This window comes from Prionailurus viverrinus, chromosome B1, assembly GCF_022837055.1.
Source record: "Prionailurus viverrinus isolate Anna chromosome B1, UM_Priviv_1.0, whole genome shotgun sequence".
NCBI classification, from domain to species: domain Eukaryota; kingdom Metazoa; phylum Chordata; class Mammalia; order Carnivora; family Felidae; genus Prionailurus; species Prionailurus viverrinus.
In genome coordinates, this window is record NC_062564.1 from 113159892 (window position 1) to 113171244 (window position 11353).

General features: G+C 43.9%; 1 long non-coding RNA gene across 1 annotated transcript; it reads left to right on the forward strand.

Moving 5' to 3' along the window:
- Positions 1-9728, forward strand: LOC125164600 (uncharacterized). Its single transcript, XR_007151825.1, has 3 exons — positions 1-88; positions 5601-5725; positions 9609-9728. It is a non-coding gene; the product is annotated as an uncharacterized LOC125164600 (long non-coding RNA).
- Positions 9729-11353: the final 1625 nt, after the last annotated feature.

The window sequence follows — 11353 nt, forward strand, 5'->3', positions numbered from 1 at the left end:
CCTTCGCCGCCGTCGCCGGGGCTGGCCAGCCTCCCGCCCGCCGCTCTCCGTCGACGCAGGCAACTTTGGGAGTCCCAGGCTAGCCGATGTAAATTTTTTAGAGAGGGGGAGAAAAAAGGGAGAGGGTGTAATCAGATCAGAGGCCTTTATGAATATAGAGTCCCTATTGATTGATTTATAAACCCCCCCCGGCAAGCAGCAGTTAATCTAAGCACAGGGGGAAAGCAAGAGACGTGGCTGATTGAGAGAGGAGAGGTCTTGAAGTAAACGGGAGAAATTTCTTGTAGCAGATTTTCAGAAGGGATTTTTAAAAACTATCCTTCCTCCCCCAGCGTCCCTAATCTGACAATTGCATTTTAACTGAACTTGAGAAAGTGATAATTGAGGAAGAGATTTTTAAAAAATAATAATGGGTTAAGTAGAAATCTGATTTTAGATACATAACTAATTTTCCTTTTCAGGTTTTAGCAGACTAAAGCAGGGACATTTTACTCTCATCTTAAAAGTTTATCATCCTGCTTCCCAATCCCCCCACCCCCACCCCCCACGAAGGGAGGCCTTCTCATTGTTAACTTTCTATTTGGAAAGATAGAATCCAGAATTTACTGTGTTTGGGATGCATAACTCCATTCACTTCTGAGTATTTTATGCATTTTATGTAAATGTTGATTTTAGATTTTGTTTGAAGATTAGAGAAGGCCTGGAAAACATAAAATATACCATTAAAGATGTATTTAATTCTACTTAATTGCCTTTGAAAAATCATTGCTACTTCTGTTGTAACAACGTATGAACAGTTCAGTGGCAATTGTGGAAAACAGGAGATAGTTGAGGCTTAAGTTACCTAGCCAAAAAAAGTGACTAAAAGAACTATCTAAATTCCTCTTTATAAAAACATTAAAAAAAAATTTAATGGATGTATGGTAAAGTTGTTTGGTTTTGGAAGGTTGTGGGGGGGGGTTGCATTTTTTTTTCCTCTCTCTGAAGGGCTAAGAGAAGTTGAGACTCATTGATTTGGTCCTCCCTGAGCCGGTGTGTGTCTGCACCCTCTGACTTTGATGGATCTTTCCAGACCTAGTTCTCCTGTTCTTCCTGCAAAAATGTTTAAAGTGTCCCCCATCCCAACCTTGCCCTGTCTCTTTCTCCTCCCCTCCCCCCCCCCATCTTCTCTCTCTCCTGTTTTCTTTACCCATTCTAAAGTTTTTTGTCCTTGCCTTTTTCCTGTTCTATCAACTTAGAAAATGGTCCGCTGATGCTGGGACCTCATATACTAAGCAAGGCTAAGGCTTGGTTGGGGTGGTTTCCTTAGAGCCCCAGGACTCTCGACCAATGCTTCCTCTGTCCAGAAGAAGCAAGGCCTCTCTGTCTCCTGCGACAGTTTGCGGCAGGGCAACGCGGGACCCCCTGGCACGCGGTCCTGGGCAGGAACCTCTATCCTCGTCCCTCTGGGGAGATGGGACCTAGAACTGTCTCAGCTGAGAAGGCAGTGGGGCAGCACATGCAATGTGACGTGGATCCCAGACTAGTGGCAACCCACTTCTTGGGTTCGGCTTGTGTCAACAACCCCCTCAATTCCGCTTCTCTGGGTTTCAGGGTGGGGCTGCTGAACCCAGTTGAAGTTTGATGGTATCTTTCTCTGTCCTCCGGGATGGACTAGCGGGGCCTTCTCTGTCGTCACTTAACGCGGCTGCTTGCCTTTGGTTACGGACGAGTATATCTGACTGATTTCACCAGGAAGTGTGCGGGCACCGGGTAGTGGGAGGGTAGGGGACGCTGATGTGGACAGAGGTAGATGGTAGATGACCCTGCAGGCCATCCCCAGTGCCGAGGAAGGGGCTTTGCCGGCCAGAGCCCAAGGCTACAGACGACAGGTCACTTTGCTAGAAAATAATATAATATCAAACAAACCAATTAAAAAAAAAGGAAATTAAAACTCTTCTTCTGCGGGCCTCGGGCGATGTTCATTCGCAGTGTTCTACTAACCTTAGCGTCTCCACCCCTCGCTTAAAATCCGTGAAATCTTAGGAGCCACTCTTATCTGATGAGGCAGGGTCTTGTTTGTTTCTTTGACAGAAAAAAAAAAAAAAAAAAATCCCGCCTGCGGAATTCTAGGCTGCTGCTCCACGGCATGAAGCTCCCCTCCCCAGCTCGGAACCTCCTTTTCCCGTGCAGCACCCCCCCCCCCCCCACCTCTGCCCGGTCCACCTCTGAGCTCCAAGGGATGGCAGTCTGGACATCTGACCAGGACTTTCTGGACCCATGGATTCCGCGGGAGCCACGTGGCCCAACTCTCAGAAGGACCCTAGGTGCCACCGCTCTACCTGAACTTGCCCCCAAGGGTAGCTTCGCCTTGGGCCTCACTGAAGCGCCTGAACTGTGGATCGGGGACAGCTGTGTCCTACCGCCTTCTATTGACCAGAACAGCTGCTTTATCTTAATGTTCTTTTTTTATTTTTAAAAAAAAATTTTTTTGGCCCTGCAACAAGGGGGAAAGGGCGATGGCAAGTCGTGCTGCCTCGCATTACCCTGACGATATTTTCAGAGGCACCCGGAGAAGTGGCGGCCCAGAAGGCAACCTACGCACCTCCGGGGATCCCTTTCGTGTCGCCGCACTAGTGTTTGCACGTCCCCTGGGACAACAAAACGGAATCTAATCCTCAACTGCCGCCGCGCACCCACCTCCCTCCGGCGTCCCCAACCGGCAGCGGCAGGCTGGCGAGCGTCGAAGCCCGGACGCTGGGGCAGCACAGACTCGCCCCCGGGGTCCTTCTGGGGCAAAGTGCCCGCCCTGGCGTCCGCGCGCTCGTCACCCCCGCACGCGCCGCTCCCGGCCCCAGCAGCGGCGTCGTGGGCGGTCGGGGCCCAGCCAGAGCTCAACCTCTTGGCTGCGCCTCGGGGACGCCTGCTGCGCCTCGGCCACGGACCCGCTAGTTGCTCTGAAGTCTCAGAGGCGGCCTAAGGAGGCCCAGGCCGGAGCAGCGACCCCTCCTGCACCCCCGCCACTTCTCTCCTCACCCTCTCTTGGGCTTCTGTGCCTTCATTCCCGAGCGGCCATATACCTTGAGTGGGTCATTCCTGCCTGCCTCCCTAGAGCTGCCTTTCGAAGCCCTAGGGTTGAACATTAACCAGACGGAGCTATAGAGTAGGGTAAAACGTTACATATAAAAATGAATCATCTATCCGATCCTGGGAGCGAGGACCTATAGAGAGCTCCGCGCCTGGAGCTGCCCGGCTACGTCCCCGGCCCAATGCACAGACCCTTCTGGCATCCACTTCCTAGGGACCATTGAGCCGCCCGCGGCTGAGGGTGGGTGGAGGCGGGGAGAATGGGGGTTATCGAACCTGCCGTTCTCCTTGAGTGGCCTGATGTTTAAGCTTTCTAACGCAAGCGAATTTCCTTTCCTTTTACACTTGAGGTACACAGGTCTGGAGCAGCCTTTCCTGTCTTAGCAAAGTTAGTGGGAGTACCTGAGGTTCTAGGAGGGGACGCTGCCCACAGGCTCGAGAGCCCAGGCTGGTCGGTCGACTCTGGGAATCGGCCGCCAGCCCTGGCGCTCCCGATGGACCCTGAGAGGCAGGCTGAGCGGGTAGAGAGTGGAGAGGGAGCTCTGCAAGCCCAGGTTGGAGCCTGAGGGGAGGCGCACGGTGGGCGGCGCAAGGGGCGGGGGTGGGGGTGGGGGGGTCTGGCCGGGAGGCTGAGCCCGTGCGCTTGCCCCGGCCAGCTGTCCTGCTGAAATCCCAGGCTCAGGTCGCACTCCCATCCCCCCTCGCCTGGGCCCTGCCTGTTTCCGATTCTGATTTTTTTTTTTTTTTTAAACATAAGTACTGACTAAACCCACTTGTCCAGTCAAATACACAGAATTTATGAAAAGATAACAGCGGGGAAAGAGTTCAAGAGAGCGCACGTCCTCAGTTCTTATGCCCTCACCTGGAATCATTAGCAACCCGTGGTGCTTGGTAAATCCCTGAATAGAAAGGTGATTCCGTTTGTGTATCTCTCGCTCCCTCTGTCTAACCTCTCCATTCCCCTCTCGCCCATTCAAGAAAAGAGATAAAGTTAGGTGCTAGCAAGAGAAAGCTGTAATGTTATAGAAAGCTTTCAGGAGTTGCCAATCAACCTGCAGAGTAATTGTACTTCTTAAGATGATTGGTTTATTTCTATCCATAGTAGCTGCTTTACTCAAAATGTGGTGCCTGGCCCATAATAACCTCTGAGTAAAGATTTCTTTAACAGGTAACACCCCCTACTTCTTACCCACACCTTGGAGTCTATCTCTAACCTGTTCATTGAAGCAGTGTAATTTTTACTGAGAGCATTCACCCAAATCTTTGTACTTAGGGGTGTGAGAAAGTGGCTGTGGTGGTGTGCATATTTGATGTGAGCTGTGCATCATGCCATTACTCTCATGGTCATGCTTTAGCTTCTTAAAAAACTACTTCTTCTCTAGTGTGTTTATAGCCTGTACAGCAATTGTGAGAATTTCTGGCAGGAGGTAGAGACCGACAACAGTGACATTCAGGGGACAAGATTTCAGAGACTCAGCAGGCATCAAGCATGTGATGAATACCATATATTTGTATTAGTTGGATATTAGTTCCAGGAGAATGACTTTGAGTGTAAGATGTAATTACAGAATGTTCCTCACTTCATGTAATGTCAGTGCTCTGCCTTCAGAGCACACAGTATTCTATGTGATTCCCAAAGAGCAACACAACCCCAGATTGTCATCACCCAACTGTGTGCTACCCCACTTCTCCAAGAAAAATAGAATGGACTCAACTGTTCTACCAGTTAGCTCCCCAGAGGGAATGAACACATCAAGGCAAAGAAATAAAAAGAGAGATGAGTCACACTCAGTTGGCCCACAGTGACTTACAGACACAGAGAAACATAGGTGGAAAAAGGACATTTACTTTTAAAGGTGCAGGTAGCTGGGGAAAGGGATAAGATAGAGAGCATTGCAGTGTTCACTCAAACTGTCTTCTCCCCCATCAAATTACCATGTTATCTGACACTCTCAATCTATTTGTGTCCTGGGTAACAGACAGTTTGACCAAGAGGTCATAGACGAGAGGGCTTGGGTGATTGGAAACAAGTTTGACAAGAAAGGAATCTGGGTGGGGTGCCACCGTGGAGGTGGAAAGATGAGGCCACCGTGGCTGCAGCGGCCTGGGAGCCCCAAGTCTCTGCTGGACTCTGCATTCACATGCAATGCCTCGTCAGAGACCAGAGAGGAAGAGCTATCCACACAACTTTATGGACAGGAGAAGCTTATGTCTCTCTCTTCACAGCCCTTGTCTTTACCTTCTCTTTATTTCCTGTCACCCTCATTTCCTCCTTCTCCTTTTGCTCTTTTCCACCTCAGTTGGCTGTCTCCAGAATTCTGGCTGCTCTTGGGGTTATCCTCTACCTGTCTCCTCTTTTGAATCAAGGCTTTAGATTGTAGTGTTTACAACTCCAGATATGAAAAGTTGTTTTATCCAATCAATAGCCTGCTTGTAAACTATTTGTATTCATAAATATAGAGTGCTTGTATGAACAATAAAGGTGTCAGGGCCAATAAGTAAAACATGCAACATTGGAATATGTCTTTTCATAGAAACAGAGGGACTGCGAACATTCTGTTACAAAGCTCCATTGAAGACTGGATATCCTGGAAGGGTCAGTGAACACACTCCTTTAATCCCAGGAAGCATCACCCTTGGCATTATGACCAGCAAGGTGGTAAATCTCAGTTCAGTTTACTACTCTCAACTTGGAAGCTCCTCTTCTGCCTGAAACCACCACCTGTAGGCTTGGACACGTTCTCAAAATTATGTGTTCTAAAAGAAAAAAAGTTACAGTTCGGTGTGGAGTTTATGTGCTAACATGAGTTTCTTTCTGCATCTTTTCGTATAGAGGTACTTGGTTTTCTTGTACTATATCCTATTGTTATTGGCTCAGCAGTATTTTTTTGGTGATTTTCCTGCCTTTTATGGTTGGAAAGCACCTTCATTGTCATCCTCCATTTTCAGATTAGAACTTAGTAGAACGTTGTCTTTCTCCATAGAAGATTTGTCCCATTACCATCCTTCTTTGATTCCTTTTCCTTTGTAACTTCTTCCAACATCTCTTTTAGAGATAATTCTAAATCTCACAATTCTCTTCCTTTTTACTTTTTAAATTTCATTTCTGGGCACTTAGTGTTCCCATACCTTAAACCTCTAGATTACTCCTTTGTCAATTACCATGTGGGATGTATTACTAGGAGTTGAGATTTGGGACTTATTTTCTTTTAAGCTTTTTGTGGGAGCCTGGAACAATACTTGCTAAGTAGTAGGTGTTCAATAAATGCCTACTGATCAATTGGTAGAATTAAAACTTTTGTTCACAAAAATTAAAGTTCAAAGATTAAAATCTATAGAAATAGCATGAATTAAATCTCAGATTATTTCTAATTCATTTCTTTCTTTTTTAATGTTTATTTTTGAGAGAGAGAGTGAAGAGAGCGTGAGCTGCAGAGGGTCAGAGAGAGAGGGAGACACAGAATCTGAAGCAGGCTCCAGGCTCTGAGCTGTCAGCACAGAGCCCAACGTGGGGCTTGAACTCATGAACCATGAGATCATGACCTGAGCTGAAGTCGGCGCTTAGCCAACCGAGCCACCAAGGCACCCCAACTCTAATTCATTTCTAATTTTCTCTCAACAAATCAGATATGTGAAAGAATTCCATAGTAGAAATTTCATCTTGATCTTTTTTTTTATCATCACTACTATCATTTTTATTACATCAGAGCATTTTTAGGATAATGAATCAAATCATTCATCATTTTTAGGATGATAGGGCTTGTAGGATACTGGAAAATTTTTAATGTTTCTTAATAAATAGTATGGAGAATGTGTGTGGTGAGGGAGACACTAAGGAGATGTGTATGTGGTGGTTGGCGGAGGGGGGCACATAGATGACAGATGTATCCAGCTTATAATGTCAGGAAGTAGAATCGTGTTACTAGTTAAGATATTATGATCTCCAATCTTCACAATTATTTAACGCACTTAACAATTTCACTCTTTATAATAAATAGTAAAACATAGTGCTTCACAATATACAATAGACAAAGTTCTTTTTTTCATTTTTATAGTTAGAGATAAGGAACTTGAGAAATTAAGTTAAACTGTTAGTCAACCCCAGAACAACAAAAAAGTATTAACCCAATCAGACTCTCACTAACGTCATAGACCAAACAAACCACAGTTATTTTTATTTCTGCTAATTGTTGCCCCCACAAACTTCCAATATTTTTGATTAATTTATTGGTGGCAAAATATTCCCTAGATCACTTACCCTATCCACTCCCACTTGCCAACTGCTATCATAAACAATAAATACATTTCACCAGAACAGTAGGAAGATTGGCATTACCTTTGATGAGACAAGTATGAACCATTTAATAATTCTTGTTACATACAAGAAAAAAATGTTTTACCTTATTATACTAAAAAAAAGCAAACAAACATACATATGAACAAACAACTATATAAATGGGGAGGCTGAAATGGCAGAGAGTTACAATAAGGTGAGTTTTACGGTGCCTATATGGCTTTCAAAACCACCATGTCTACGTCCCTGCCCTGCTGTTCTTTAGAAGAACACTCTAGACTAGATGGCTGAAGATTCAAAAAATCAAGGGGGAAGATGACTGGGAATCTATACGATGTGATAGGCAAATTACCTTTGATTGGTTCAGGCACTCTAATCATCAATTCAAAAAATGATCTAGGGGCGCCTGGGTGGCGCAGTCGGTTAAGCGTCCGACTTCAGCCAGGTCACGATCTCGCGGTCCGTGAGTTCGAGCCCCGCGTCAGGCTCTGGGCTGATGGCTCAGAGCCTGGAGCCTGTTTCAGATTCTGTGTCTCTTTCTCTTTGACCCTCCCCCGTTCATGCTCTGTCTCTCTCTGTCCCAAAAATAAATAAACGTTGAAAAAAAAAAAAAGATCTATACACTCAAGAAACAATGGGCCAATATTATTCTCACAGTACTTTAAATATATTTTTTCCATTATATTTTGACCTGATTTTATATATAATCTTTTCTAAATGTAACTATAGGGTGATGCAAAAGATCTGAGTTATTGAATATTTCTAGGAGCTACGCACTGCGCTAAGCGTTTTTCACATATTATCTCAATCAGTTCTCATAACAATCCTCTAAAATAGATACTGTTATGTTTTAATTTGTCAGATGAGGGAACTGATGCTCAGAAGTGACTTGCTTCAGGATGCTTGGCCAGTGAGTGGCAGGACCAGGCCTAGAATAGGACTCAAACCAGGCACAGTCTGACAAATCAGGCCAATCTAAACAAATGGCCACTGTAAAAGAATTCTGTCTTCTGTACCACTTTCTGTTGATGTTCATTAGAAAATGTCATTCATAAAAGACATACAGATTAAGGAAATATATTAAGAGTGCTATGGAAATAATGTTGCCTAGTTAGTTTATGAAATGCTCAGTGTTTGAAAAAAATGATGATTATAGTAACTGAGACCATTAAGGGTAACATTATTCTACTCTTCTGTGTGTGTCTCAAGGCACGTTTCTCAGACTAAAGTAATAGGTATAACCTCTTAAGCTATTTTGAAGTGTGACATTTTATTATTTTTAATTTTTTTTAAATTCTTTATTTATATTTGAGATTGACACAGAGTGTGAGCAGGGGAGGGAAAGACAGAGAGAGAGACACAGAATGTGAAGCAGGCTCCAGACTCAGCTGTCAGCAAAGAGCCCAACACGGGGCTCGAATTCACAAATCATGAGATCATGACCTGAGACAAAGTCGGATGCTCAACTGACTGAGCCACCCAGGTTCCCCTATTATTATTATTTTTAAAGTAATCTCTACCTCCAATATGGGGATTGAACTCATATCCCAACATCAAGAGTTGCATGTTCTACTGACTGAGTCAGCCAGGTTCCCTTGAACTATGACATTTTAGATATGATAGGAAACGGAGCAAACTCTTGCTAATATTAAAGAAAGAATTTACACACACACACACACACACACACACACACACACACACACATCAGTTGGCATATGATGAAATGATTTTTCCTTCGTCTTGTACGTTATGACCTGCTTCCTCCTTTCTTGCCTCTCCTCACCCTCCATTGTCCCTTTCAATGCTAACTCTAGGTATCAGCTTAGATATCCCTGGAAAAGGCTTCCCTGACATCTTGGCATTGGATTAGGTCAAGGTGCCCCTTCTGTATGCTCACATACCTGTAAAAAAGCATATAACACACTTCCATGAACTTAACACTTTTGAAGATTATAGGTCAGTTACTTTGTACAATGTTTTTCAGTTTAGGGTGTGTGTGTGTGTGTGTGTGTGTGTGTGTGTGAGATATTTTCCTGTGATTAGATTCCAATTACATATCTTCTATGATATTCAGAAATATCACAGAAGTGATGCTGTGTTCTTAGACACACAATGCCTGCTTACACATAATTTCATGATGTTACATTGCTTATTTGGTTTAGGTGACATCAGCTAGCTTCTCTATTGTATTATTACATCTCCTCTCTTTGTAGTTAGTATTTCACAAGCATGAAGTGTTTCTTTACAGTGAGAAACTGAAGCCTCCTGCCAACAGCCATGTATGTGAGCTTGGAAGTGGATTCTCCAACTCTCTAGATGACTGCAGCCCTGGTCACTAACTTCACCCCAAGTCTGAGCTGCTCCGAGATTCCTGACCCTCAAAACTGAGTGAAATAAATATTTATTGTTTCAACAAGTTAAATTTTGAGTAATTTGTTACATTGCAATATGTAACTAATCCACTACATACGGACTTCCTATCTTCCAAAAGTTTGTCACTTTTTTTTTAAATTTTTGTTTGTTTGTTTGTTTGTTTTTCTGTCATTTTTTATCTATTATAGTCCTCCCACTTCTTTGCACTTAAGGGTTCTCTCTCTCCCCCCCCCTACCATTTTAATAGCATTTGGGGGGGAAATAGAGATAAAACTATTTGATCTACCAATTTTCTTAAGTTTATTTATTTGTTTTGAGAGAAACAGAGGCAGCACAAGTGGGGGAGGGGCAGCAAAAGAGGGAGACAGAATCTCAAGTTGGCTCCATGCTGCCAGCATAGAGCCCGATGCAGGGCTCAAACCCACAAACTGTGAGATTATGACCCCAGCCTAAACCAAGAGTGGGACACTTAACCAACTGAGCTACCCAGACACCACTTGATGTGACAAAATTTTACCAGAAGTCCATGGAGGGGAATCTTAAGCACAGATTTGAAGGAGGGAAAGGATAGGACTTAGTGATGCTGTTTAAGAAAAACATTTGAGTTAGAAGAAATATGAGATAAACACTCTGAGACAGAAAAATAAACTTACAGAAAATAAGAAGCAACTGAAAATGATATTTTACTTCATATTTAATAAATAAGATTCTGAGTTTTAAAAGTATAATTTAAGAATATTTCTTTTGTCTGCCCAGCACTGCTCTCCTTCTGGAGACAGAAGTGTCTTCTTTTTGGAGGAAATGCTGTTTTCTTTACTTAAACTGTATTGTTCTAGTGGAGGCTGCCAATTATAGAAATGGTCTCTCTCTTCACAAGAGGAGGCATACGACCTAGGCCAGCCCTTTGGTCCCTCTCTGGGAGTTTTCAAGTGGGATTTAGAAAGAAGTAGTCCTTTCATAAAGAGATATCAAAAGCGAGGTTCTCAAGGGCAGAATGTTGTGGTCTCTGGTAAGACAGAAAGCTGACTCAGAGAGAAGCACAGATGACAGCTGGATGGAGAGAGTGTCTAGCCTGTCTAGAGTTCCTGTTGCTTGTTCCTTGAGGTCCGTGCCTTTCCTGAGATTTTGGTACTCAGGTCAGTATTTACTTCCTGTTTTGCCCGTCTAAAATTGGGTTTCTGTTACTTGCAGCCAAAAGAATTCTTGCTTCAATAGAGTGTCCCTTTTCCCACCCCCATAAATGTCTTCTTCCTTGAGGAGAGCAGAAGAAAGTGCTTTTGGAACCATGATTTAAGATGGTTTTGGGGGATCCTCAGAGGCATCAGTGTAAGAAGAAAACTCTCATCTTCTAGTGCCCTCTGCTAACACTGCCTGTAAAGTATTGAAGTGGTGAAGGAGAGTTGGGTACACACACACACACACACACACACACACACACACCCGTTAAGTTTTTTTGCCAACACGATAATATTTATTGAAAGTCTATTATATTTCAGGCACTTTTACAAACATCTGTTCTGCATTAGTCCAAGAAACTAGATTTTTCATACTGTTCCTAATTATAGATGAGATAATACCTTTAAAGGTAAAAGATGTCAAATATTACTTTTTCCAGAAAGA